This window comes from Rhipicephalus microplus, chromosome 6 (genome assembly GCF_043290135.1).
Source record: "Rhipicephalus microplus isolate Deutch F79 chromosome 6, USDA_Rmic, whole genome shotgun sequence".
Lineage (NCBI taxonomy): Eukaryota > Metazoa > Arthropoda > Arachnida > Ixodida > Ixodidae > Rhipicephalus > Rhipicephalus microplus.
In genome coordinates this window covers 64,829,778-64,857,525 of record NC_134705.1, presented here as the reverse complement: position 1 = coordinate 64,857,525, position 27,748 = coordinate 64,829,778, and the positions used below count along the sequence as shown (strand labels likewise).

Below are 27,748 nucleotides of genomic sequence, written 5' to 3'. Positions count from 1 at the left end.
CCGAATAGCCCTCATCCTGAAGGAAGGTGCTCCACCAAACGATCTTTCGTCATGGCGCCCAATTACGTTACTTAACGTTGACTATCAAATTGTGGCCGCCATTCTGAACAACCAGTTGAAGACGTTCCTGCCCGACGTCATCGCCCCGCACCAAGCTTGCGCCGTCCCAGGTCGATTGATGTTCTGGAACCTGAACATGACCACAGACGTCTTGATGTACGCCACCGAGAAGAGAGTGTCAAGGACCTTCCTCTTTCTTGATCAAGCGAAGGCATTCGATCAGGTGCGTCATGCCTAACTGTTCCAAACCCTCCGTGAATTCGGCCTCCCAGAGACCTTCGTGCGGGTCATCCGGCTACTATACTAGGATCTGCGGTGCAGAGTGGTTGCTAACGGCTCCATGACAGACACCATCAAGTACACAAGAGGCATAAGGTCTGACTAGGCCCGACACTCTTTGTACTGTCAATTGAGCGGCTCCTTACGTCCCTAGCCTTCAACCCGAACATCCGAGGCCTGCCGTTGACAGTTACGGACGAACATAAAGTCCTGCAGTATGCAGACGACATCTCTTTATTCCTGCAAGATTCGCGCAGCGTCGAACTCTTCTGACGAACCTTCGCCTCTTATGCTGAAGCGTCGGAAGCCATGTTGATTGAAGACAAGAGCAAGACCCTCCTTTCCGGCCCTTTTCCTGCAAACGCAATAGGAGGTTTTGAGGTGGTCTCCACTTTCAGGGTTCTTGGCGTGTACTTCCCCTGTGAAGGCGTGGCACTGGCCACGTAGTCCCGAGTTCTAGACCGAGCCCTAATATTCGCTGAGTGTGCAAAGCTCCTGGAGCTCTCGTTGCGAGAGAAAGCATTTGCGGTAAAGACCAGCGTCCTTGCCCTGGCGGTAATGCCCACGAAGATGGCAAATGCACTAGGCAAACTGAGCAACGCCCTCTGTGGGACGACAAACCTCCCCTCGTTAAACGGAACCTCTTGCAGATGGCAGTGACCAAAGGGGGCCTGGGACTCCCACATGCCCTGACCCTGAGCAAGGTGCTGGCGCTGAAAACCTCCCACATGCTTGCGCACACCAGCAGTTACTTCCGCCGTAAGCTGCTCTTCTACTGGTGTAGCACAAGGCTTGACTGGCTGGAGGTGGACCGGGCTACACGACCACTCGCCGAGTCACCGGCACCTTTTTACAAGGCAGCGGCGGCGACGGCGCGAATGCTCTGCAAAGAACTGCCCGCTGGCGACGTTGACGCGGACCCACCTGCGCGAATAGTCGAAGACCTCTCACGCTACCAGCTAAGCGACGATGAAGAAAGAAGCGCCAAGCATGCAAGGCGCGAGTTATCTGATCACCTCTACGGTGCCCCACGCAAAGCGCAGGACTTTTTGTTTAAAAAAGCATGGAAGGTGCTGCCCACGAGACAATACTTGCACAATTTAGGCATCGTGCCGAACTTCCGCTGTGTACAGAAGCCGCCGAACACTGAAGTGGGTCGAACTCTTATGTGCTTTCTAGTGGGTCTGCCCAAAGAGAACGCCGCTCGCGCGGAGACCCCGTGTTTTGACCGTTACTGTCGCCATTGTGTAGACTCGCTGTGTGCCGGCTAATAAACGCCATAACAAATTGGTGGAGAGTGCTACGATCCCCTTCGATGCCCTTGGAACTACGCTCACGTACGCTGCAATCTACCATGTCCCACGACGCCTCTCAGCAAACGCCTCCTCCCATGCCACCCCCATGTCCCGGTGTCCCCAGGATCCGCGATCCACCCATCTTCACGGGCGCCGATGGCACTGACGTGGAGGACTGGCTCGCCATTTACGAGCGCGTGAGCGTCCCCAACAAATGGGACGAGGACGGCAAGTTGACAAACTTGGTGTTCTACCTTGCGGGCGTTGCAAGTTTGTGGTACACCAACCACGCGTCCGAGTTTGCAACCTGGTCCGGTTTCAAGACTGCTATCACCAACGTTTTTGGCCGCCCTGCCGTTCGCAAGCTGCAAGCCGAGCAGCGCTTACGCGAACGCGCTCAGCAGGCCGGTGAGTCATTCACCAGTTACATTGAAGATGTCCTGGACTTGTGCAAGAAGTCGAACGACAGCATGTCCGAATCCGACAAGATCCGGAACGTCATGAAGGGCATTGACGATGATGCCTTCACGATGCTGCTTGCCAAAAACCCAGGCACAGTAGCTGAGGTCATCACGCTGTGCCAGAGCTACGAGGAGCTCCGCCGGCAGCGTTCGATGACCCGTCGCTCCACACCACGAGATGCAGGGCTTGCAGGCTTGGAAGCGAGCTGTGATCAGGTGGCACTGCTGGCAGATCTCAAGTCCTTCATACGTGAGGAAATCGCGCGGCAGTTCTCTCTCCTGCCCTTTGCCCACCCACCGGCTGCTCAACAATCGGCCACTACCATTCTTCCACCCATCCGCCGAGCGATTGAGCAGGAAATAGCGGAGGTCTTGCCTGCGTACCACCCACAACAACTTCCGGCCCCTGCACCGCCAAGTTACGCCCAAGTGGTCGCAAGGCCGCCTCCAGTCGTTCAAGCGCCTGCACCAGTGACTTACGCCGAAGCTGCCGCACGACCTCCGTCCTTTGCAGCGGGTATGCCGGCTGCATATGTTGGCGCAACCCCTCAGCCTCATTTTCAGCCCACCATGCAGCCTTTCCAGACACCGTTCCGGGCGAGACCCACCCCGGCAAACCGATGGCGCACACCCGACAACCGGCCCATCTGCTTTGCTTGCGGTTACGCCGGTCACGTAGCCCGTTATTGCTCTCGACTACAGCCGGCTCCCACTTCTCCTGTGGCTGGCCACCTTAGCCGTTCGTATAACGAGGAACTGCCGTCTGTGCCACTGTCGTCTCGCCCAGGTCCGTCTGCTCGAAGGTCGCCGTCTCCACGACGTCGGTCTCTGTCCCCCATGCGGCCAAGTTCTTCTGCTCATGAGCGGGAAAACTAGTCGTCGCAGTCCCAGAGGCAAGGACTGCGACGCTATCGCATTGTGAAAGCCCTCAGAGCCGCCCATCTAATGTCATTGACGTGCTTGTGGACGGTGTTCATGCATCTGCTCTTATTGACACTGGAGCTGCGGTATCAGTTATGAGCGAAAACCTTTGCCGCTTGCTTCGAAAAGTGACGACGCCGATTTCTGGACTGTCCTTTCGTACCGCTAGCTCACATCGTATTAATCCTACAGCAGGCTGCACAGCTCGCGTTGTCGTTCAGGACGTTCTGTATGTCGCCCAATTTATCATCATTCCTGCATGCTCTCATGACGTCATCTTGGGATGGGATTTTCTCTCCCGCAACGACGCCGTCATTCATTGTGCCGCCGCCGAAATTGAACTCTCGCCCTTCTCGCATTTGACGCCAGAAGACGGTCCCTCGACACTGAACAAGATTCTTGTGAAAGACGATACTATAGTGCCTCCAAGCTCGACGATGGGCGTATCGGTCTACTGCACCGGTCTCTCCGACGCAATTGCACTTGTTTCGCCATCCTACCGTGCTTCCAGGAGGAAAGGGTTGCTAGTACCTTTCGCGACCGTCCAAATCACCCAAGGCAACGCCGCTATTTTTGTGACCAACCCATCCCCGTACACTGTTACCTTGGTTCAAGGGGAATGTCTCGGCAGAGTGGAAGCAGTCGACGACGCACAAGTCCTGGACGTACCCGAAGACTCGCGTTGTCCCGATTCACGTACCATCAGTGCTGTTTCTACTTCTGACCCATCATCTCCTGATGTATTTGGCCCATTCATTGATGACAACCTTACGTCAGTGCAGCGTTCCCAGCTTCTAGACCTGTTGCAAGAATACCGTTCTTCTTTCGATGTCGGGCGAAGTTCTCTCGGTCGCGCGTCCACTGTTACGCATCGTATTGACACTGGTGCCCATCCACCATTACGGCAACGTCCATACCGCGTGTCGCCTGCTGAACGCCGGCAAATTAACGAGCAGGTTGACGATATGCTCCGACGCGACGTCATTCGGCCCTCGGACAGTCCATGGGCGTCTCCTGTTGTTCTTGTTGCGAAGAAAGATGGTTCTGTGCGGTTCTGTGTGGACTACAGACGGCTCAATAAGATCACTCGCAAGGATGTCTACCCACTGCCGCGCATCGACGACGCAATTGACAGCCTTCACTGAGCCCAATTTTTTTCTTCTCTCGATCTGCGCTCGGGGTACTGGCAAGTACCCCTGGCTGATGACGCTCGACCGAAGACTGCCTTCATCACACCCGACGGCTTGTACGAATTCAACGTCATGCCGTTTGGTCTGTGTAATGCACCTGCGACATTTGAGCGCATGATGGACACCGTACTGCGCAACTTGAAATGGCACACGTGCTTGTGTTACCTCGATGACGTTGTTGTCTTCGCTCCAGATTTCTCCACCCATCTCCAACGTCTAAAAGAAGTTTTCGCACGTGTGAGCAATGCCGGCTTGCAACTAAATCTGAAGAAGTGCCGCTTTGCAGCACGCCAACTCACCATCCTAGGGTACGTCGTGTCCAAGGATGGCGTTCTTCCTGACCCAGCCAAGCTTCGGGCCGTGGCCGAATTCCCAAAACCTGCGTCCTTCCTACTACATCGATTTATATTGCGCCACGGTCCACCCCAGGAGCTTCTCAGCGATCGAGGCCGTGTCTTCTTGTCAGAAGTCGTCGATGCCATTCTCACTGAGTGCCATTCTGTCCACCGCAAAACTACTGCTTACCACCCGCAGACGAATGGTCTGACCGAACGCTTTAACCGCACCCTCGGCGACATGCTGTCGATGTACGTCGCCGCCAACCACACGAATTGGGATACCATACTGCCCTTCGTCACTTACGCCTGCAACACCGCCCCTCAGAGCACGACTGGTTTTTCACCTTTCTTTTTGCTGTACGGAAGGCACCCGTCACACACCATCGACACGATACTCCCGTACACGCCGGATCCATCTGAGTGTACACCTATTTCCGAGAACGCCAGGCTTGCTGAAGAGTGTCGCGAGCTTGCCAAGACTTTTACGACGCATGAGCAAGAGCGGCAGAAGAGTATCCGTGATGGCTCCGCCACTTCTGAGCCCACCTTCCTTCCTGGTTCCCTTGTATGGCTCTCAATCCCGACCTCTGTAGCTGGCCTTTCTTCCAAACTACTCCCGAAATATGAAGGTCCCTACCGTGTGATCGAGCGCACATCTCCGGTCAACTATCTTATCGAGCCAATTGAACAATCTTCGGACATGCGCCGCCGCGGGCGCGACATAGTCAACGTGGAGCGTCTGAAGGCTTACTATGACCCGCTCGTAGTGACAAGCTGTTAGGTCGCCAGGCGGCTCCCTCTTCGACCCCGGGGTAATTGTACAGAAGCCGCCGAACACTGAAGTGGGTCGAACTCTTATGTGCTTTCTAGTGGGTCTGCCCAAAGAGAACGCCGCTCGCGCGGAGACCCCGTGTTTTGACCGTTACTGTCGCCATTGTGTAGACTCGCTGTGTGCCGGCTAATAAACGCCATAACAGCTGCCCCAACTGCCAAAGCACCGAAACGCTAAGCCATGCGCTCTTCGAGTGCGTTGCGGCAAAACCCGTGTGGCGCAGGGTTGCCCACTGTTTCTGAATCCGCCCTCCTCCAGGTCACAACCGAAACAAGGGCGCCTTCGCGCGGCTAGTGGTGTCCTTCACGATGCTCGTCATTTGGCAGAGATTCTCGCTGGCTGAGGCACGTCGTAAACCTGTACGGGCAGCGTACCCCGCGCTTTCACGCATCTGACGGCTGCTCTGGGCCTTCTTTTCAAAAGAGCTGGAGGCCAGCAGAGAGGACTTGTTCGTCAAACGCTGGCACACACTTCTTTTGAGTAAGGGACGGAAAGCTCCATGCCCTCTTCATTCATTTACTAACTCCCCCCATCTCATTCTTTTCTTCCCCGCTTCCTTGGTCAAAGGACCAGGCTCAAGCCATGTTGTAAATATGTACATACACTATTGTATTCTTCTCATGTATATACGGTATATATATTGTAGTATATCTGTAGGTGTATATTTGTAAATGTATATTTGTGTAAATGTATATTGTACATGTATATTTATACGCGCGAACAAAAGCACACTGTACATAGTGTATATATATTTCAACGAGCGCCCTGTTCCTTTTTCATCAGCCAATTGTGCCCTTTTTTCTGCACTTGTGAATTGTGTCCGGCCAAATTATGGCCGCGTATTATGTAAATATCGTGATGTGAGTGTTTTTCTTGTTTGAAGTCAAATAAACTTCTCTTTGTTTGCAACGCCACAGCTATTTTCTCCTTCCTATTAGCCCCCTGGTAGCAAATTGACGCCCTCAAGACATTCGTGTTCCCCGCCCTGAACTTCTCCATGAGGTGCCGCGTCCTGACAAAATCTGACTGGCACCGCTTCGAGTTCGCCATCAGGCCCATGATAAAGCAAACTGTCGACCTGCCGGTGAACACCTCAACCAACTACGTCTACGGGAGTGCCTCCGGAGGAGCTATAGCGATCACTGTGGCAGCGGAGTTGTACGACATCTGCCGTATCGACACCTCTTTTAAGCTCCTCACGACTCCCGACAAGTCGCTACGGGAACTCGCCCTGTCTGACGCATATGAGCTTGCCTCCACTCTTCTCGGATGGGAGGTCACCGAGACCGAGCTGGAGGCATACCTCTCCGGCGATCTACAGGTGGTCCACTTACTGCCGGCTACCCAGCTGCGCAGCGTGTGGACCCAGGCCAGTAAGGCGTCCCGACGACTACAAGTTTCGTGGTCCCTGCGGCCGGACAACATCACCATCACCTGCGGCAACGCAACGCTTCCGCCCACACAACATAACCGGGTCGTGCGGACACTACGCGACGTGCTGGGCCACGTCCGGGACAAGCCCTTCATGACTAACCTAACAAGGGGAAGGTTGGCCTGCGTCTCGGCGGAACGTGCGAGCTTCCACTTAATCACCACGAGAGCATTCACGTGCTTCGCCGACTGGTGCTTTATTCACCGGGCGCGCATCAACCTGCTACCCCTGAATGGCGCCATCATGTGGGGCCCACCTGACCGAGACCAGCGCTGTCGGATCTGTAGCTGCGCGAGAAAGACGCTGTCGCACGTGCTACGCCACTGCATGACGCATAGCGCCATGACTTTGGCACGGCACAACGCGGTGGTCTCGCGCCTTTGTATGGCCGCTGCCCGCGACTACACCGTAGCGTTCAAGAACCGGCCAGTCGGCGACACCTGGATTGCGTCCCGATCTTGTCCTGGTTCGTGGAGAGGAGGCCCTGGTGATCGACGTGGCTGGCGCGTTCGGGAACACACTGGAGGCCTTTACCAGCGCACGAAACGACAAGCTCGCAGGCCGACGGTGGCCGCCGTCATCGTCGGGGTTCTCAGTGCTTGGGACCCGGCCAACAAGCGCGTCCTCTGCGCCTGTGCCCCCGAAGCTACCTGCGTCTCATGAAGAGACTCTGCGTAAGCGAGGTGGTGGCAGCGTTCCGCGCCATCTACCCATGCGCACGTGGGACATGGACGCAGTAAGACAACCGCTGACGCAGGCAAGACCTGCCCTACTAATTCGCTACGTCGCCTGGCGCCTGCCATGTGCCCTGGTCTGACCGCTGCTTTTTCGGGGGTTCCAGCGGCGTCCACACCATCCAAGTCCTGCTGTCTTTAGTGCTACCACCCACTGCCGGACTCCATCAGGCCATTCTAGTGCTGTGTACAGACCAACCACCTTGCCATCTGGCAGACTCATGACATTATATGCATTATATTGAACATAAAAAAACATACACTGTTCTTATCAGCCTAATTGCTGGGACACTTTGATCCGCTGGCCCACGATCGAGAAGCGTTCCCTCCCGGGGTCCCGGCCACCCCGGGAAGGTGACGTTCCTGGCTGCGCCTGCCCTTCAGGAGGCGCCCGTGCGGCTGCTGACCAGTGGGGACTCGTTCCTGGACGTGAGGAGACGTTCTGGCTGGCTGTGGAGACCTCCGGATGCTGGACGGCGGTTGGTGAGAGTCTTCAGCTCATTTTCTTGCTTGGCTTTTTGCCTGCCGCCTGCCGCATGCTTGGCCCGGTCTTCACCGCCTGCCGACGACGTCATCGGGCCCCGGTCACTGTCGTGACTACATCGCCGTCGTCGCCTGCCGCCCGGCTCACCTGGTCCTGCCCCACCCTGCTGCTGTCCGGTCCTTCTGCCCGCCGGACCCACCGACATGGATCCTGCCCGCCCGAGTTCCACGAGGGGTCGTCGTCCCAGGCGGCGCCACGCTCTTGCCCCTTCTAGCTCCCCGGCACCACCCCTTCTTCAGCGACCTCGGCACGGGACTCCGGATTCCCCTGCGGTGGGCCCTTCTTCGCCGGCGTCCACTGCATCGTCCTTACAGGAGCGGCTGGTTCCGAAGCACCGGCGTCTTCATGCCCTACCGTCCCGGTGCAATCATGCCAGCCGATCCTGGACGGCGACGTTATGTGGGTGTACCTCCCGGCCCCGATGGAGCGGCAATGTCCGGTCGGCGAATGCAGCATGAAGTACAGCGGGGCCATCTCGACGTGTCGCCTGTAGTCGGTGCGCCGCCACGTTGTATTCGAGCACCAAAATCGTGTAAACGATCGGATCCACGTGTGCTCGGTGTGCGACTCGCCGCTGACGTCCCGGCCTTCGAACCACTGCTTTCTGGCCACGGCCACACTGGCGCCTTCGACAAAGGCACCTCGTCATCTCTTTGGCGTCTGTGACGCGACTTTTACTTCGACGCGTGGCCTGGCCGATCACCTGCGATGCCACGTCGACCAAGCCGGGCCTTCTGGCGCTGCTCGTGCGCGCGCGCCTGTCTGGCAGCTCAACCACCACTTCTTCGTCCTGTTCGGACTCCCCGCCTCCTGCAGCGTCCCGGGCTTCGCGATGCCTTAGAGGCCTAGCGCCTTCTGATGCCACACCTTTGGAGCGGCCCTCGTCGTCTAAGGCTGCGAGGTCGGGGAAGTCTTCACCCGTGCCGATCGGCGAACCAGCTGCCCTCGTTTACGAGTCTAACAGCGGTTCGTCGACGTCGGGGGCTCCGCCTCTGTCCCCGGTTCGCCAGCACCATCTCCTGCCGCAAGCCTGGTCTCTTCCGAGCAGCCCATGCGTGACGCTGGAGTCGTCACATCCTACTGGCCGTCGCATATCATGGTCCCGACGCCTGCCGGCGTTCTCGTGGATTCGCCCGTGTCCGGGTCACTACGTGGTCGCTGGGTTCTGCTTCGTGGTAATGACCCTCGTCGTCCGCCAGGCAAGTCCTGGATCCTTACGACCTCGGGCCTTCGTCGTCATCGCTTGGCGAGGCTCCCGCCTCGCGCGGCTCGTCGGCGGCTTTGCCTGTTGGCGACGCCACGTCTCTTCTAAACAATGACAACAACGCGCTCTCCGATGACGTCGCGGTGTCTACGCTGCCGCTCGATGCCGGGTCGTCCTCAGTTGTTCTACGTGGGTGCCCGGTGTATCCAGCCTCCTCCCTGTCGCCACCCGCGTCCGTGGACGAGGCAGCGGCGTTTCCCGACCAACCCGACGACCGAGTCCGACAACGCGACGCTCTAGATGCCATCGGACCACATGCGCGTACTCGAAGACCAGGCACGCCTGCTCCGCTCCTTGTTGTGGGACCCACCATTTGACGAGTCGTGGGCTCAATGCGAGGAAGCCTGGACGCAGGCCGTCGCGGCAGCGCGTATCCCACCGGTGCGTCCTGGTCGTCAGCGCCGCCAGCCCGACCCTTCGAACGCGGTCGACATTTAGCGGCTGTACCGCTGCAACCATCGCTGCGCAGTCAGACTGATCTTGGAGGGAATGCCACAGACCTGTGCCATTCCATTACAGGACTTGCAAGATCACTGGGGGCGCACGACCCTACCCTAGTTCTCGGACGTGATCCGGCTCCAGCGGGCGTCGACACATCAAACATCTCGACTAACGAGGTGTTTGGGCGCTTGCACAAGTGAGAGAACACGGCTCCCGGCACAGACCGTTTAACCTACCACCATTGGTGAACGGTCGACCCGGAGGCACGGTTCCTGACATCGTTGTTCAACGCCTGTCTTCACCACCTCCAAATTCCAGACTCCTGGAGGACGACGCGGACCGTCCTCATCTTGAAGAGAGGAGATCCGCATGCCCCGTCTAACTGGCCGCCTATAGCCCTATGCTGCACGGCATCGAAGCTTTACGCCAAGCACCTTGCAGCCCGGCTCCAGGCCTGGATGATCGAACACGCCATCTTCTCGAAATCCAGAAGGGCTTCCTTCAGCACGATGGCGTGTTTGAGCTTAACTATACCCTACAGCGCAGGCTCGACATCGCCCGATCGGGAGGCCCCGACCTGTGTGCAGCGCTGTTGGACTTTAACAACACGCAAAGTCCCGCACCAGGCTTTGATCGACGCCCTACGTGGTGCTGGCGCCGGCTCCATGTTTACGGAGGTGATCGGCGACTTGTACACAGGGAACAGCACCTGTATCCTGGCGGCCCAGCGAATCACCGATCCGATCTCGATCCTGGCCGGGCTACGTCATGTTTGCCCACTGAGTGGAATTCTCTTCAACTTGGTGATCGACCCGGTCCTCTGCGCAGTGCAGGGTGGTGGTTACCACCACAAAATCTTCGCCTACGTGAACCGCCTGACTCCCCTGGCCTCGAGTCCGTGAAGACTCCAGCAGCACATCGATAGAATCAAGATCCTCGCCGCGTCCCTGGGCCTCTCCTTGAACCCGTTCAAGTGCGCGTCCTCCCGCATGGTTGGATCAACACCTGCGGGGATGCGCCCGACAGATTTCAGAGTTTAGGGCGTCCCCATCTCGGTAATGCGCGACTTAGAGCCGCAGTGGTACCTGGGACGACCCATCGGCTTTCGTACCCCCCCCCTCGGCTCCGGTTCCGTCGTCGAATCCGCCGTCGCCCAAGCTCGGGTGATCATGTCGTCGATTGGCGCCATGGCAGCGTCTGGACGCTCTCCGGACCTTCGTCTACCCGACGCTCAACTTCGCGACGTTATGCGGAGTTCTGTTTACGATGGACTGGCACCGAGTGAACGACGCCATTCGGCCGCTGGTAAAGCGTACGCTTTACCTGCCTACCAACGCGGCCAACTACTACAATTATGGTTCCGCCCCTGGTGGTGCCGTTGGGTTCGCGGTTGCGGTGGAGCTCAGCTACCTCTGCCGCATCGACTCCGCCTTCAAGCTTCTGACGTCCACCGACACCGAGCTGCGGCAGATGGCCTTGGACGACGCTTACGTGATCGCCACTGCCCGTCTCGGCTTGGAGGTCACCCGTGCGGAGTTGGAGCCCTACCTTGGGGAATTGCTTGGAGACGGGTTCTCGGTCCCGGCCACCCAGCTGTGGTCCGTCTGGACAAGCGCCCGTAAAGCGTCCCGCCGCTACAACGTCGCCTAGACCCAGGATACTGGTGGCGTCCGGCTCACCTGCGGCGACGCAACGATTACTCCGGAGCACCGGTACCACGTCATGCGGACGCCGCGTGAGGTCCTTGCCAGAGAACGGGGTCGCGCCCTGCATGACCTCCCCAACCAAGGGAAGGTGCTGGCCTGCGTGGCGACTGATTGCGCCAGTTCTCATTTCATGCGTACGGGCGCCTTCACCTACTTCGCGCACTGGTGGTTCGTGCACAAGGCCCGCCTTATTCTCCTACCCTTTAACGGCGCTTGCATGTGGGGCGCACCGGACAGGCACCAGTGGTGTCGCGTCTGCGGGTACCTGAGAGAGACACTGCCGCATGTGGTGTGTCACTGCATGCCTCGCAGTGCACTCTACCAGGCCCGATACAACGCCATCGTGGATCGCGTCCAGACCGCCGCCTCTCGCGAGTTCACGCTGGCCTTAGAGAACCAAACCAGCGGAGACACGGGCCTGCGTCTACATCTCGTCCTGGTGCGTGGTGAAGAGGCAATCGTCATCGACGTCACGTGCTCCTTCGAGAACACGCCGGACGCCTTTGAGAATGCCCGCAACGCCAAGCGACGACAGAGAAACGTCTGGTGTTTCTCCGTCGCCGGTATCAGCGGGTCACCGTCGAAGCCGTCATCGTGGGTGCTCTCAGTGCCTGGGACTCGGCGAACGATTGCGTGCATTGCCGCATCTGTTCGTGCCCTTACTTGTGCCCCTTTAAGACACTTTGCGTGATTGAGGTCATCGCTGCGTCTCACGCGATTTACCAAGAACAGTTATGGCAAAGCCATTAGGTAACTCGCGTCCGTAGGTGCATGCTATTGCATGAAGTCTTGGTGCTCGCCCCTTTAAGTACAAGGGCTGTCCTGGCATGCGATAATTTAAATTATCAGGCACCGAGCTTTTCTCGGCCGTTTTGTGCCACGCCTCCGTTTGACGAAGCCAGAACTCTTTGGCAAAAGCCAAGTCTCTAGTCTGGACTTCTTCACGTACGGCATATGAAACATGAATAAAACCTATCTGTTCTTCTAAGCTTATTGTCTGATACGGATCCTATTTGGATCCAAGATATTAAACTTATTTTTGCATTGTGGCGGAGTTCTTGAAGCTTGCTTCAGCTCCACAACAGGTTGGCTCGGTATTGCACTACCTCCGGGATCGACCCACTCACCCCTGCGGAGGTGAGTTCGACATTATTCTCAATAAAAGAAAGAGTGTTTTGATTTACCAAGGATATCTGGGTAAACAGCGTGGGTGCAGCGAGTGTCCGAAACGTGGGCGTCACGCCGCCACGGCTGAAGCGGTATTCGCGGTGGCTAGCCCGCGTGTGGGGAGTGCGCTAGATGTGTTCATTCGCATTTACGATTACTCTGGAAAAAGAAATGTTTGTGTGGAAATTTAATCATTGGGGAGCCCCTTCACTTTTTTTATGTTCACGCGTACGTACTCCAAGTTTTTTAAACATCCCTACTCATATTATTAAAACTATTCAGTAATTTATTATTACTGTTTCAGAGAAAAGCTAGACGTGTGTATGTGCGAAGCATTTTCCGCTTTTGTAATTCGCCCATTTCGGAACAAAAAGTAAAACAGCCTCTAGAAAATGGGTATTGGTGTTTCTGTTTACAGTTGCAGTGACAATAGAAGGCATATATATATCACGTCTTCACGTGACCTGTTCACCCGAAGACGCGTGCTCTCGCCACGTCTCCGCATCTACACTATTTCTCATCACAAAATAAAATCGCAAAGAACGCCACACGACCCACCCCGCAAACACCTGCAGCACAGTGGAGCGGCAAAGCCCCGATTCGCTTTTCCTGTGTCCGCTGGCCTGGTCGTTGCCACGCAGTCCTGCCGCTACCTCGCTGGCGCCTTCGGCCATCGCCTTGTTGATGATGATATGATGATTTGTGGGGTTTAACGTCCCAAAACCACCATATGATTATGACAGACGCCGTAGTGGAGGGCTCCAGAAATTTCGACCACCTAAGGTTCTTTAATGTGCACCCATTAGGGTGCACGTTAAAGAACGTGTGCTCAGATTACTGAGCACATGGGCCTGCAACATTTAGGAAATGCACCCGAAAAATTCAACGATCGGAAATGCAGCCACCGATGTCGGGATTCGATCCCACCACCTGCGGGGCAGCAGCCGAGTACCTTATAGCCACTAGATCACCACGGCGGGCATCGCGCGTTTGTTGATCACAACATTTCTGGACATCATCTCATACCAGCTCATCCGTCGTTGGCTCTCGTTAATTACAACAAACATCCTCGCATGCTCACCTGAATGGGACTGCCAGTTGCTGGATGTTCCAAGAAAACTGCGCACTGGACGTACAGACGCACCACGCAAGTACCTGAAGCGCTGTGGAACCCACGACGCTTCAGCCATCATAGCACTAGCGATCGTACATGCCATCATAGCACTCCTACTCCTCGGAATCAGGAAAACCTGGACGTTTTCGACCATGACAGGCAGAGTCTGCCAGCTGGTTGAAAGCTTGAACGACATCGCAGCGGCATTTTGCACACTCTCGTTCCGTCATCTTCTGCCACGTGACCCTTCATTCACCGGCAATACAAGGCACGCTGTAGACGTTTCGCGCGCATTCCCGGGTCTGCCTTTCACGGCAGGACCTTCGTCGACTTCGGTGCGGTGTTCCGCCACGTCGGAACTTGCAAGAGATATGTTGAGTGCGCTGAAGCAGCCACAGGCACCACTTTTATTTCCATGATTGTGGTCGTCTTTGCAGAGTGTAGCGATCGGGCTATGCCTTGACCCAGCGAGTCATTTGCCACGCCGGATTAGTGCAAAAAGGACAGTCTCGCCACGTCTGGACGGAGGAAGCAACAGAGGCCGGCCCCACGAGACGTCGCCTGCTGATTGACAGCGGCGCCAACGGGATGGAATGTCGCCAAAGAGGGTTTTGGAGCCGCCACTCTATCTCCTGCCTGGGCCAGTCACGCATCGTTAGCGCGTTAACCGGCAGACGACGACGGCGCTGGTCAAAGGGCTCTCCCCAGAGAATTCCACGAACCTGGCACCTCTCAAAAGGTCGCTCTAAGATCTCCTCGTGGGAACGCAGCCCGCGGCCGGCATCAAAGGGGTCGAGGCGCCCGTGCGTCTTCCGCCCTCCCCCTCCCTGTTCTACGGCAGCGCTGCGACTAGTGGCAAGAGTGTGTGTGTATGTGCAAGCCTGTGTTGTGCCTTTATGAACAGACATGATGGGCGGTACTTCATTGAGAGGAACTGCCACATCACCATTGGTCAGCATTGTTTTATATAGTGATCCCCAACCTAGGGACCTAGGGAACGGGGGGTTATAAAAAAGGGCGTGGAGTGCCTCGCCCAACGTTCTTCTCTTCTCTTCTGTCATCTCGACAACTCCCTGTAAAGATGTAAATAAATCCGTTAAGTTTGCTCAAAGCTCTCCCCTAGTCCTTGGCTCGACGGAGCGACGGCGATCGGCCCCGCTACCCGCAGACTGCGGTCGCCGCGACGCGCAACAACTGGATGGCAAGCGGTTGGATGTGAGCCTGGAGGACGAAGAATGAACAACACGCCGAGATCATGGAGACTGGCAGCTGTGGACTGGTGAGTGCTGGCTTTGGTTTTTGGTTGCCAGGCTGATAAGATAGAAGTGCAATCTTTTCGCTGGTAGAGGCTACCACAGAAGCAGTTGTTTACGGAACTTCTGGGTAGAGAGTGAGCTGCACCACACTAGTTCTCTGTCATGGATTGGAAGCGTTTGTTGAAGAATCAGCTCCTGATTCTGGGGGAGGAGCTGGGAGCAGAAGTAAATGCGGGGATGAAGAAAGACGCAATTGTTAGCGCTATCGATAGCTTGAATCTGAGCAGTGAAGAGATTAAAGAAACATGGAGCGAGATTCAAAAGCGTGAGGAACAGGAGCGTCAGGATAGACGACAGGAACAGGAACGCCAAGAAAAGCGTGAGGAACAGGAGCATCAGCTAAGGCAAAAAGAACTGGATATAGAACAGTTGCGACTCGAAGTGGAAATGAGGAAGATGGCAGGGGTCCAAGGAGTGGAGGTAGAAGGCAGACAAAATCTTTGTGATTTATCTAAACAACTGCAACCCTTCAAAACAGGGCAAGATGTGGGCCTCTTTCTTGTGAACTTTGAGAGAACCTGCGAACAATCAAAGCTTGGTCGTAGCACATGGGCTCGACATTTGTTAAGGTGCTGCCATGTGAAGCAGCGGATGTAATCGCGCGGCTTCCGGTGGAGGATGCGGACAACTACGACAAAGTGAAGGATAGCCTTCTAAAGAGGTTCCGACTTTCGCCAGACGCGTTCCGCCAGCGGTTTCGCAATCTGACAAAGAAGCAGGGCAGCACGTATTCTGACTTTGCCTACGAGTTGAAGGTCAACTTAATAGAATGGATGAAAGGAGCCAACACTTTTGGGAACTTCGAAATGGCTCTTGAAGAAGTGGCTCTCGAACAGTTTTTTTCAAAACTTTCCGAACCAATGAAGCTCTGGATCCAAGATAGAACCGGCGTAAAAACAATACAGGCAGCGGCCGACTTTGCTGACGAGTACGCGTCACGCCGGGGAGAAAGAGACGAGGTTCCTCCAACAAAAGCGGGAGATAAAGGGAAACCTTGGACGGCGAAGCAGGGAGCTGGCGCAGGTACGACTGCACAGAAAAAGACAGACTTCGCTGCAAGTGGTCAAGGATCACAAAACAAACAGGGGGGAAAGGTTTCGGGGGATTCTTCCAAAAAGAGTCCTTTTGAGGCTCGGAAACCACCTACTTGGTACAAATGTATGGAGGAAGGGCATATTGCCGTTGGTTGTCGTAGGCCCAGGCCAGCCTTTTCGTACACTTCTGACTCAGCCACTAGCGAGGAGCTTCTTAGTCCGTACCTTTTTAACCTAACAGTGAACGGAAAGCCGTGCCGCGTCTTACGAGACAGTGGGGCAACCATGGATCTGGTGCACCCGGACTATGTGGCACAAGCAGACTACAACGGCAAGTGTGCATGGATTAAACCAGTTTTGGAGGATGGAAGCATTTGTCTTCCGGTAGCTCGAGTAATTCTGCCAGGACCGTTCGGAGAAGTGGAGACGGAAGCAGCGGTGTCAGACAAGCTGCCCCCGCAGTACCCCTATTTGTTCTCGAATCGGACCGACCGTCTGCTGAGAGAACAAGGGAAAAGTTTTCACGAGGGAACAGTACAAGCCTTGACACGAGCTAAAGCACGAGCGTTAGCAGCCGAACTAGAGCGGCAGGAACCGAGTTTTACCGGAAGTCCCGCAACACCAGCTATAGTCAGCGCAGTTGAGCCTGCTATCCCGTCGCCTACTGAAAAAGAAAGAGAGGGGTCAGAGAAGCAGACTAGCACTGATACAGCGGAAAGGGAATCGGAGGAGGGGCTGCTCGCGTTGCCGGTATCAAAAGCACTAAGCAATGTACTGGGGAAAGTGACAAGAGACGAGCTCATCGAGCAGCAAAAAAGCGATCCTAGCCTTAAGGAGATTTGGAACATCGTCAGGGAAGGGGTGGCGAGGAAGAATGTCAGTTTTCCGGTCAAAGATGGCATCTTGTACCGCCACTACCGGACTGCAAAAGGTCGCACGTTCGACCAGATTGTAGTGCCGGCTAAGTATCGGTCTGACATTGTGGATCTCTGTCACGGAGTTGGTTGGTCGGGGCATTTAGGAGCTCGGAAGACCAAAAATAGGCTCCTAACGGAGTTTTATTGGCCAGGATGCTTCAAAGAAGTTGAGAAGCACGTAAGAGCGTGTGACACCTGCCAGAGAGTGGGAAAACCGCACGAGAAGGGAAAGGCACCACTTAAGCTTGTTCCGCTCATTTCGGAGCCATTTCGCCGGCTGGTAATAGACGTTGTGGGACCACTCCCAGTGACAAAGTCAGGCTACCGGTATTTGCTTACCGCCATTTGTCCAGCAACCAAATTTCCTGAGGCGATCCCAATGAAGGAGCAAAGCTCCGTAGAGGTAGTCAACGCCCTACTGTCTATTTTTTCGAGAGTGGGCTTTCCTCAGGAGATACAGTGCGACCAGGGCTCAGTATTCACCAGCGTTCTCACTACGGGATTCCTGGAAAAGTGTGGAATGAAAATAATCCACAGTTCCGTGTACCACCCGCAGTCCAATAGTGTAGAGCGGTGTCATTCCGTGATGAAACGAGTTCTGCGAGCCCTTATCTTTGAAAGGAAGTGTCAGTGGGATGCTTGTCTTCCGGCAATGCTGTTTGCGCTGAGATCGGTCACTCATGAAGCGACGGGTTTCAGCCCCGCGGAGGTGGTTTACGGACGGACGCTCAGGTCTCCACTGCGACTTTTGCGCGAAACCTGGGAGTCGAAGAGTGCCGACCCTACGGTGGTCGAGTACATTCTGGAATTGCTGGAAAGGCTGTGGTGTGCTCGCGACATTGCTGAGGCGAACATGAGAGAGGCGCAAAGTAGAGCCAAGAGCTACTACGATCGAAACGCGAAACTGAGAGCTTATCAGGAAGGCGATCAGGTAATGGTCTTGCGCCCCTCACGAGCAAATAAGCTGGAGATTCAATGGGAGGGGCCCCTTCGGGTTGTGAAAAAGCTCTCGGACACAAATTACGCACTGGAACGTAACGGAAGACGCCGAGATGTTGTCATTTACCACCACAATTTAATGAAGAGCTATGTGGGAGAAGTGCAGAAAGTGAACTTGGCTCTTAACAGCACGGAGGAGCTAGCACCTGAAATTCCAGGCTTGGTGGGGGTTGAAAGATCAATGGATGTTACCGATGTCATGAAAGCCGTAGCACCGGCCGAGGGCTTGACTGAGAGGCAGAAAGTCGACTTACGCAACTTATTGTCAGAACACATCACTATTTTCTCGGAAAGGCCAGGGCGAACTGAGGTTATCACTCATGACATTGAGCTAACTTCTGACACCACTGTGAAGTCGAGGCCGTATAGACTAGCCCCGCGACAGCAGGAGATCTTGAAAAAAGAAGTAGATCGAATGCTCGAGCTTAAGCTTATCGAACCTTGCGAAAGCACCTGCACGTCCCCTATGATTCTCGTTGAGGTTCCGGGAAAGGATCCACGGCCTTGCGTGGATTACCGCAAACTTAACGCGATCACGAAGGACCAAACCTATCCTATACCCAACGTAGAGGAGCTGGTGGAAAAAGTGAGCGCCGCTAAATACGTCTCGACTTTGGACTTAGTGAGAGGCTATTGGCAAGTTCTAATGACTAAACGAGCTAGTGAATATGCGGCCTTTGTGGCGCCGACGGGCACATTTAGGCCCCTAGTTCTGAGCTTTGGCCTTAAGAACGCCCCTTTTTGCTTTTCAAGGCTAATGAACCGAGTTCTGCAGGGCGCTGAAGGCTATGCTGTTCCCTACTTAGACGACATCGCTATTTATTCCAATACATGGGAAGATCACCTGTACCATCTTAGCGATGTCCTTAGACGTTTGACGCACGCTGGACTGACGGTGAAGCCTGCTAAGTGCCAGCTAGCTCGCGCCGAAGTACGGTACCTAGGGCACGTGGTAGGGCAGGGCAGGAGGCGACCTGATGAGTTGAAAGTAGAGGCGGTTAGCGAGTTCCCGCAACCAGAAAGCAAGACGGCTATCCGCTCCTTTTTAGGCCTGACAGGGTATTATCAGCGTTACATCCCTCATTACTCGGAGGTAGCCGCTCCGTTAACGGATGCACTGCGCAAGAATGCTCCCGAAAAGGTAGTTTGGAGTGCGGAAATGGAGGGCGCCTTCCAGGGGCTCAAAGCGGCTCTTGTTAGCTCACCCGTACTGCATGCACCGAACTATGATCGTCCCTTTATTGTGCAGTGCGATGCCAGCAACAGAGGCTTAGGAGTAATACTGTGCCAGGAGGATGAGAACGGGAACGAGCACCCTGTGTTGTTCGCCAGCAGGAAACTCTCTGTTCGTGAGGAGGCCTACAGTGCTTCGGAAAAAGAATGTGCCTGCATTGTGTGGGCTACCCAAAAATTAGCCTGCTACCTCTACGGAACTTCTTTTGTCTTCGTCACTGACCACTGCCCACTGACATGGCTATCGCAAATGTCGGGAAAGAATCCACGACTACTACGGTGGAGCCTTGCGCTTCAGGAGCTTAACTTCACTGTGAAGTATAAGAAGGGTTCCGCGAACGCCAATGTTGACACATTAAGCAGAGCTTTTTAGCTTTTCTTTTGCTTTTGCTTTCTTTTGTGTTCAGTTGAGGGGCGTTTTTCCGTAATGATTTAAGGGGTAATTGGAGAAATCGAAATTTTTTAGCTATGAGCAAGAGTATTAGTGTGGTTGCCAAAAAAAGCGTAGGTGCAATGTGGCACATTTGAAAGACCGGCCTGGTTGCCGAAAACTCATTGCCGGCGCTTGCTGGTTCTAGCGGTGGGTCTTTGTGGTTTAAATGGTGTTGGGAGACTGCGGTTACTGTGATCTCTCCCGTCGAGCAGCTGATACTACCCGACGTCCGAGATCTTCCCGTCGGCGGAGGAGCTGTAGCGATCGGGCTATGCCTTGACCCAGCGAGTCATTTGCCACGCCGGATTAGTGCAAAAAGGACAGTCTCGCCACGTCTGGACGGAGGAAGCAACAGAGGCCGGCCCCACGAGACGTCGCGTGCTGATTGACAGCAGCGCCAACGGGATGGAATGTCGCCCAAGAGGGTTTTGGAGCCGCCACTCTATCTCCTGCCTGGGCCAGTCACGCATCGTTAGCGCGTTAACCGGCAGACGACGACGGCGCTGGTCAAAGGGCTCTCCCCAGAGAATTCCACGAACCTGGCACCTCTCAAAAGGTCGCTCTAAGATCTCCTCGTGGGAACGCAGCCCGCGGCCGGCATCAAAGGGGTCGAGGCGCCCGTGCGTCTTCCGCCCTCCCCCTCCCTGTTCTACGGCAGCGCTGCGACTAGTGGCAAGAGTGTGTGTGTATGTGCAAGCCTGTGTTGTGCCTTTATGAACAGACATGATGGGCGGTACTTCATTGAGAGGAACTGCCACATCACCATTGGTCAGCATTGTTCTATATAGTGATCCCCAACCTAGGGACCTAGGGAACGGGGGGTCAACAAAAAGGGCGTGGAGTGCCTCGCCCAACGTTCTTCTCTTCTCTTCTGTCATCTCGACAACTCCCTGTAAAGATGTAAATAAATCCGTTAAGTTTGCTCAAAGCTCTCCCCTAGTCCTTGGCTCGACGGAGCGACGGCGATCGGCCCCGCTACCCGCAGACTGCGGTCGCCGCGACGCGCAACAAGAGGCGTTGCTTGGGCAGCCAGCGTAGAAGCCATGTTGAATGGGTGACGTAGTCACATTTTCCACCGTCAATTTTTTCCTTCCAGGCTTTGGTGCTCGAGTTGGACATGTAGACGTTGCACCAGTTTCTAAAACAAGTGGTGCAGCATCTTTCATGACATGCCTGATAATGTTCGCCAACAAGCATTTGGTGTGACGTCATGGGTGCAATCGAGAGTACGCGTGCAACCAAACAAGCGAGGCTTCAACCTCTGGAGAAAGAAGGTTTCAGTTTTAACATGTTTGTAAGCGAAACAAGAAACTTCCAGTGGACGAGGGATAAGTGCAACGCAGCGAAGTCAGTGCTGCCGCTGTCAGTGCACAATTCTGGTTTTGCATTTGCATGGGTGGACGTCGGAAATGCTTTGCCACTTTTTTCCCGCCATTTGGCCAGAACTAAATAAGAGGTGTGGAAGAATAGATTTTAATTACGTGCAGTTGAATCACATCGATTCTCGGCCTTTTGGCTAGACCAATTGTCGAGTGAGCAGTCATGTTCGCGCCATCGTGCGAGACCCCAGGGTCACGTCACGCTGACGTCGACCCCGGGGTTGAAGCCTCCAAAGAAAGTCTTCGCGGCATCACCGTCCCGCACATGCGACCGCTGGCCTGGGCATCGGACCTTCCTGCCCGGCGCCCACCCGTCCCATGCCTGGTGAAGCAAGGCCCCCGCTCTACGCCTGCAGTCCCGGAGTCCTCCTGCAATCCACCCGGCGTCTCCCGTACCTGCGTGGCGCCAACCTCGGCTGAGCCGCGACCTATCAGTGTGCAGCTAGACTGCACGGCACCAGTCTCTTAACCAGTCACGCCCTCCCGGCCGCCAGCGCCAACGCCCTCAGGAATGGCATCAACATCAGACCTCTCGGTGAGGGAGAATTGCTTTATGTTTACAGCACCAGAGGGAGATGTTTCAATCGATGATTTGATTGACGCAGTTGAGTTAACGGCAGTGGAGGACAGGTTTCTAGTGCTCCAACATATGGGGGGCGCGAAATTTTTGGTATGCACCCGCAACCGTAGCCAAGTCACGAAATTAGTCGTAGTCGAGGGCTTCCAAAGTCAACGGGGTAAACGTATGAGTAGAAGCGGTAGGGCCGCCGGTTACGTTTGTTAACGCCTACAGATACCCGTCCTACTAACCAGACGAGATACTCAGCAACGCTCTCAGTCAGTACGACAAAGTGAAGGGCATCACTTTTGCTACCTTAGCCACGCGCCAAACAAAACTAAACGGAGTACGAGTCATTAAGGTCGAAATGAGCCGCGCGGTGCCAAATTTCCTGACAATCGTAGGGCACCGCGTAATGTTTGAATATCGTGGGATGCGCCGAGTGTGCGCACGGTGCAGCGAAGTCGGGCACATGGCCACCGCTTGCTCGGCACCGTATTGCTAACGTTGCGGAGCCTTCGGGCACGAAACAGAAGGATGCGCTGAGGTGTGTAAACGATGCGGCGGCCAACATAGAACAAAAGAGTGCTTCCGGTGGCGCTCATACGCGTCAATCGCCCACGGATTCCCCTCGTTGTCTGACCCTGCTCCTTCTCCAAGCAACCTAAGCGGCCCTCTCTCATCTAGGGCTTCCGGTTCGCCCCGCCTACAAGTTCTTACACCAAGAACGGCTGGCCGTATGATGGAGACGGGGCTCGCCCCCGAAAGTCCCGATACCAACACTGAGCAGCCCACTGGCAGCAGCACAGAAACCTCGTCCGGAAACGAAGGAGAGAGGCAGGAAAGGGTCGACGACGCCACCTCCGAGACATCGGGAACTGAGTAGCGACTTCGAGTCAGTTCCAACGCGATCGCCGCCAACATCACCGCTGCCCACCTTACCAGCCCTGGAAGATTGCCGAAGTTCGGCCACCGCTTTTAAAGGAGCCGCCGAGGAAACCAAACTGGGCGAGGCCCCTCGTTCAATCCCCAAGGCGCCTGCCAACGTGTTAGCGCCGGTTACCAACCGCGAACTGGAAGACGGCACGCGTGACGCCGCCCTAGAGGACGCGCCTTTGTGATCAGCGTCTTCTATTTCGTGCCCGATCATCATCACGGTGACAAGTCAACACCGGCTCCCGCTGCATCCCCCCAGGCACTTCATCCAAGTCGCAAACCTGACTTCACAGCAGGCCACACGACGACCGGCCGTGAGCAGCGAACTCGTTCGCGATGACTGGCTAAGGTACTCGGCTGCTGACCCGCAGGTCGCGGGTTCGATTCCCGGCTGCGGCGGCTGCATTTCCGATGGAGGCGGAAATGTTGTAGGCCCGTGTACTCAGATTTGGGTGCACGTTAAAGAACCCCAGGTGGTCAAAATTTCCGGAGCCCTCCACTACGGCGTCTCTCATAATCAAGTGGTGGTTTTGGGACGTTAAACCCCACAAATCAATCAAATCAATCAATCGTTCGCGATGACGTAGGCGACATGGCGACGACAATAAGGGAGCCGAGTGCGAGAAAGCCCCCAGTAAGAAGATAAGACAGCGACTACCCGGGCCCAATGAACGTAGTAGCGACAGCGACGCTCCGCCCCATGCGAAAGCGAAGAAGCTCGAGGCAGCCAGCGCGGGCAAAGGGGAGCCACCGCCACCAAAAGTCCTTGCCCCCAAGAACTAAGTTCTCCTTAACCGTACCCTTGCCGGCAGCTATGCACCGCCTCCTCTCCCTCAACTTATCTACGCCTCCCCTCCTTCTCCCCTCGCAGCCCAGGGGCCATCTTTGCCCGCGCACCCGCCAGCGTTAGCTCCCTCTCCCGCTCGCTGCTCTGCTTTTGCGCGCCTTATCAGCCTAGGCGATCACTTCGCTCCGCTTCGCAACGTGGAATATCCGCGGGTTCCGTGACAAGGCGAAGCAAAAACGGGTAGTGGCCTTCGCTAAAGACGAACACATCGACCTCCTATTTCTGCAAGAGACGAACTTTCGGTCCCCCCTTGACGTGGCCCACTTCCAGCGTGACTGCCGGTCGAACATTTTTCTCCTTGACGGCCGCCTGGTCCTATGGGGTCGGTGTTGTTTTCGTCACGGGCAGATTCCGCCATTAATCTCATTGTGTTTTTGGAGTCAACGGGCGCACTATGATTTTAGACATCCTCATAGACGGGCGAAGGTTCCGCTTCGTGAATGTGTACGCACCCGCTACGAGGACTGACACCAACATGTTTTTCCGGGAACACTAGGACAACTTGGCGGATACTGCCCCATACGTCATCTTGGGAGACTTTAACTGCGTAGTTGACTCGACTCGTGACGTCCGGGGCCCGGGGCGTGGAGGGTCTACATAGCACACCAAAAAGCTGGTAAGGACCCTCCGGCACTTGCGCCTCGCGGACGCCTGGGTGTACTTGCACGATGCCGAGTTTGGCCCGACACGAACTTCGCGAACCACCACCAGCTGTCTAGACCGGGCTTATATTCCCGACTTGCTCCTGCCGGGGGTGACATCGTGCAACGTACTTCGGGTACCACCCGACTGAAACAACGCGTCCGACTACGCCCCACTGGCCACAACCGTGAGAGGATTGCCCGGCCCCAGACCGGACGACGCGTCTGGTGCCTCGGCCCTGCACTGCTAAGTGACCCCGAGTCTACCCAGGCGATTCAGTTCTCGATCGAGGAGTCGATAAAAGCCACCCCTCGCATCACTCAGGAAACCTGGGACGGCCTGAAGGGAACCTAGAAAGCGCTCCTCCTAGAGGAGGGAAGGCAGAGGAAAAGGCGCAACACTGCCAGATGAACGAAATTCTGCGCAGAATGCGCATTGTTCAGAAGGCCGACAACCTTACCTCCTGCACCCGCGACTACCTCGACGCTTTAAAAACGCAGTACGACCGGTTGTTTAGAGCGTCCACCAGAGACCATAGGAACACACAGGCAGGGTCAGAAAAGCCGAAGGAGGCCAACCTTAAAGACCTCTGTGGCAGTGGCTCCACCAAGATCACTGAGGCAAAACGCCCCGACGGCTCCCTCACGGAGGACCCGGCCGAGATTGTCGCGACATTCTGCGACTATTTCAGGCTGGCCTTTCGTGAGCCGGACCCCTACGCGACCTACCCGACACCTTCCCTCATGAAGGAGCTTTGCAAGAGCATACACCGTCTCGAAGAAGATCAATGTGCGACCTTGTGCAGCCCGTGACAGTCAGAGCTGAAAGCCGCCGTCGCGTCTATGCCACCGCAGTCAGCCCCGGGGATAGACGGCCTCACCGCGGGCTTTTACGCCACTTTCTTTGACACTTTGGCTGTACCATTGCTGGTGTTGGTGAACTCTGTGCTCGAGGGACACGTGAAACCTGCTTGCTTTGGCGCGGGCCGAGTAGCCCTCATCCTGAAAGACGGCGCCCCGCCAAACGATCCGGCATCATGGCGCCCAATTTGTTACTCAACAATGACTATAAACTTGTAGCCGCCATTCTCAACAACCGGTTGAAGATGTTCCTGCCCGATGTCATCGCCCCACACCAAGCTTGCGCCGTCCGAGGTCGATCGTTGTACTGGAACCTGAACATGACCAGAGACGTCTTCGTGTACGCCACCAAGAAGAGAGTGTCAGGGGCCTTCCTTTCTTTTGATCAAGCGAAGGCATTTGACCGCGTACGCGATACCTACCTGCTCCAGACCCTCCGTGAGTACGGCCTCCCGGAGACCTTCGTGCGGGTCATCAGGCTACTGTACTCAGACCTGCGTTGCAGAGTTGTTGTTAACGGCTCCATGACAGACAACATCGAGTACACAAGAGGCATAAGGCAGGGGTGCCCACTAGGCCCTACACTCTTCGTTCTGTCAATTGAGCCCCTCCTTACGTTCCTTGCCTGCGACCCGAACGTCCGAGGCCTGCCGCTTACCGCTAAGGAGGAACTGAAGGTCTTGGCGTATGCGGACGACATTTCACTTTTCAAGCGAGATTCGCGCAGCCTCGAACTCTTCCGACGAACCTTCACCGCGAACGCTGAACCGTCAGGTGCCATGTTGAACGAGGGAAAAAGTGAGGCTCTCCTTTCCGGCCCCTTCCCTGCAAGAGCAATAGGAGGTTTTCAGGTAGTCTCCACGGTCAATGTGCTTGGAGTGTACTTCTCCTGCAAAGGCGTGGCATCGACCACGTGGTCACGAGATCTAGACTGTGCCCACCTACTCGCTGAGCGTGCAAAGCTCCTAGAACTCACGCTGCGAAAAAAGGCAGTCACCGCAAAGACCAGCGTCCTCACCCTGGCTGTCCATGCCAGCCGAGTGGCAGCGATTCCTATGAGGACGGCAAATGAACTGAATAAAGTAGTCAATGCCTTCATGTGGGACGACAAGCCACCCCTTGTTAAGCAGAGCTTCCTGCAGATGGCAGTGAACGAGGGGGGCCTGGGACTGCCACACGCCCTGACCAAGGCGAGGTACTGGCGCTGAAGACCGCCCGTATGCTCGCGCAAAAGAGCAGTTACTTCAGTCGCAAGCTGCTCTTCTACTGGTGTAGCACAAAGCTTGACTGGCTGGAGGTGTACCGGCCTACAGGACCACTTGCCGAGTCACTGGCACCTTTTTGCAAGACAGCGGCGGTGACGGCGCGAATGCTCTGCAAAGAACTACCCGCTGGCGACGTTGACGCGGACCCACCGGCGCGAATAGTCGAAGACCTCTCACGCCTCCAGCTAAGCGACGATGAATAAAGAAGGGCCAAGCATTCAAAGCGCAAGTTATCTGATCACCTCTGTGGTGCCCCACGCGAGGTGCAGGACTTTTCGTTCAAAAAAGCATGGAAGGTGCTGCCCACGAGGCAATACTTGCACAAGTTAGGCATCGTGCCGAACTCCCGCTGCCCCAATTGCCAAAGCACCGAAACGCAAAACCATGCGCTCTTCGAGTGCGTGGCGGCAAAACCAGTGTGGCGCATAGTTGCCCACTGTTTTCGAATCCACCCTGTTCCAGGTCACAATCGAAACAAGGGCGCCTTCGCGCGGCTAGTGGTGTGCTTCCCGATGCTCATCATTTGGCAGAGACGCTCGCTGGCTGACGCACGTCGGAAACCTGTACGGGCCACGTACCCCGCGCTTTCGCGCATCAGACGGCTGCTCTGGGCCTACTTTTCAAAAGAGTTGGGGGCCAGCGGAGAGGACTTGTTCCTCAGACGCTGGCACACAAGATTATTTTTTGTAAGGGGCGGGAAGCTTCACGCCCCCCTTATTCACTACTAACTCCCCCCACCACTTTGTTTCCTCCCCGGCATCCTTGGTCAAAGAACCAAGCTCAAACGAAACTGTAAATTTGTACATACATTATTGTATTCCTTCATGTATATATGGTAAACGTAATGTAGAATATCTGTAGAAGTATTTTCGTATATGTATACTAGTACATAACTATATTGTACATGTATATTTGTACGCGTTGGAAAAAAACAAACTATATAGTGTATATATTTCACCGAGTGCCCTGTCGTTTACATCAACCACTTGTGTTTTTTTTGCTCCATTGAATTGTGCCCGGCCAAAGTATGACCCCGTATTGTGTATCGCCGTGAAAGAACGTGCCCTCATTTGAAGTCAATAAACTTCTCTTTGTTGTCGAGGTAGCTGTCTTCCCAATCCGTCTACGCGCGTCGTCTGTGGTGCCGTCACACGACGCGGACTGCCGGGCCCTGTGCAGTGCAAGGAAAGGAGTCCTCCATCCTCCCGGGTGCCTTCTTCCTCCCCGGAGCCAAGGCGCTGCGGTCCAAGGCCGTGGGGCGCCAGCCCAGCGGGCCTACACTTCCCAGCTCGGAGGGGTGATGACCCCCGGTCCCGCCTGCTGTCCCGGAGGCTTCCGTCGCTACCTCAGTAGCACAAATCAACGCCGCAGCCCCTGCTCCGGCTAAGGCACCAGTCCACCAGAGCGCAGTGGACGCTGCGCATTGCCAGTCCACAAGTTACGCCTTCCTCGGCCAGGCGACCGCTCGGCAACGCCAACCAAACGGCTACTAACGGCAACCTCCCGGTGAAGAAAAACAGTTGCATGTTCAACGCACCAGAAGGGGACGT

The 27,748-nt window shown here is 55.6% G+C and overlaps 1 non-coding gene across 1 annotated transcript; it reads left to right on the top strand.

Moving 5' to 3' along the window:
• Positions 1–12,432: 12,432 nt before the first annotated feature.
• Positions 12,433–12,625, top strand: LOC119168828 (U2 spliceosomal RNA). Its single transcript, XR_005109504.2, has one exon. It is a non-coding gene; the product is annotated as a U2 spliceosomal RNA (small nuclear RNA).
• The last annotated feature ends 15,123 nt before the right edge of the window (positions 12,626–27,748 follow it).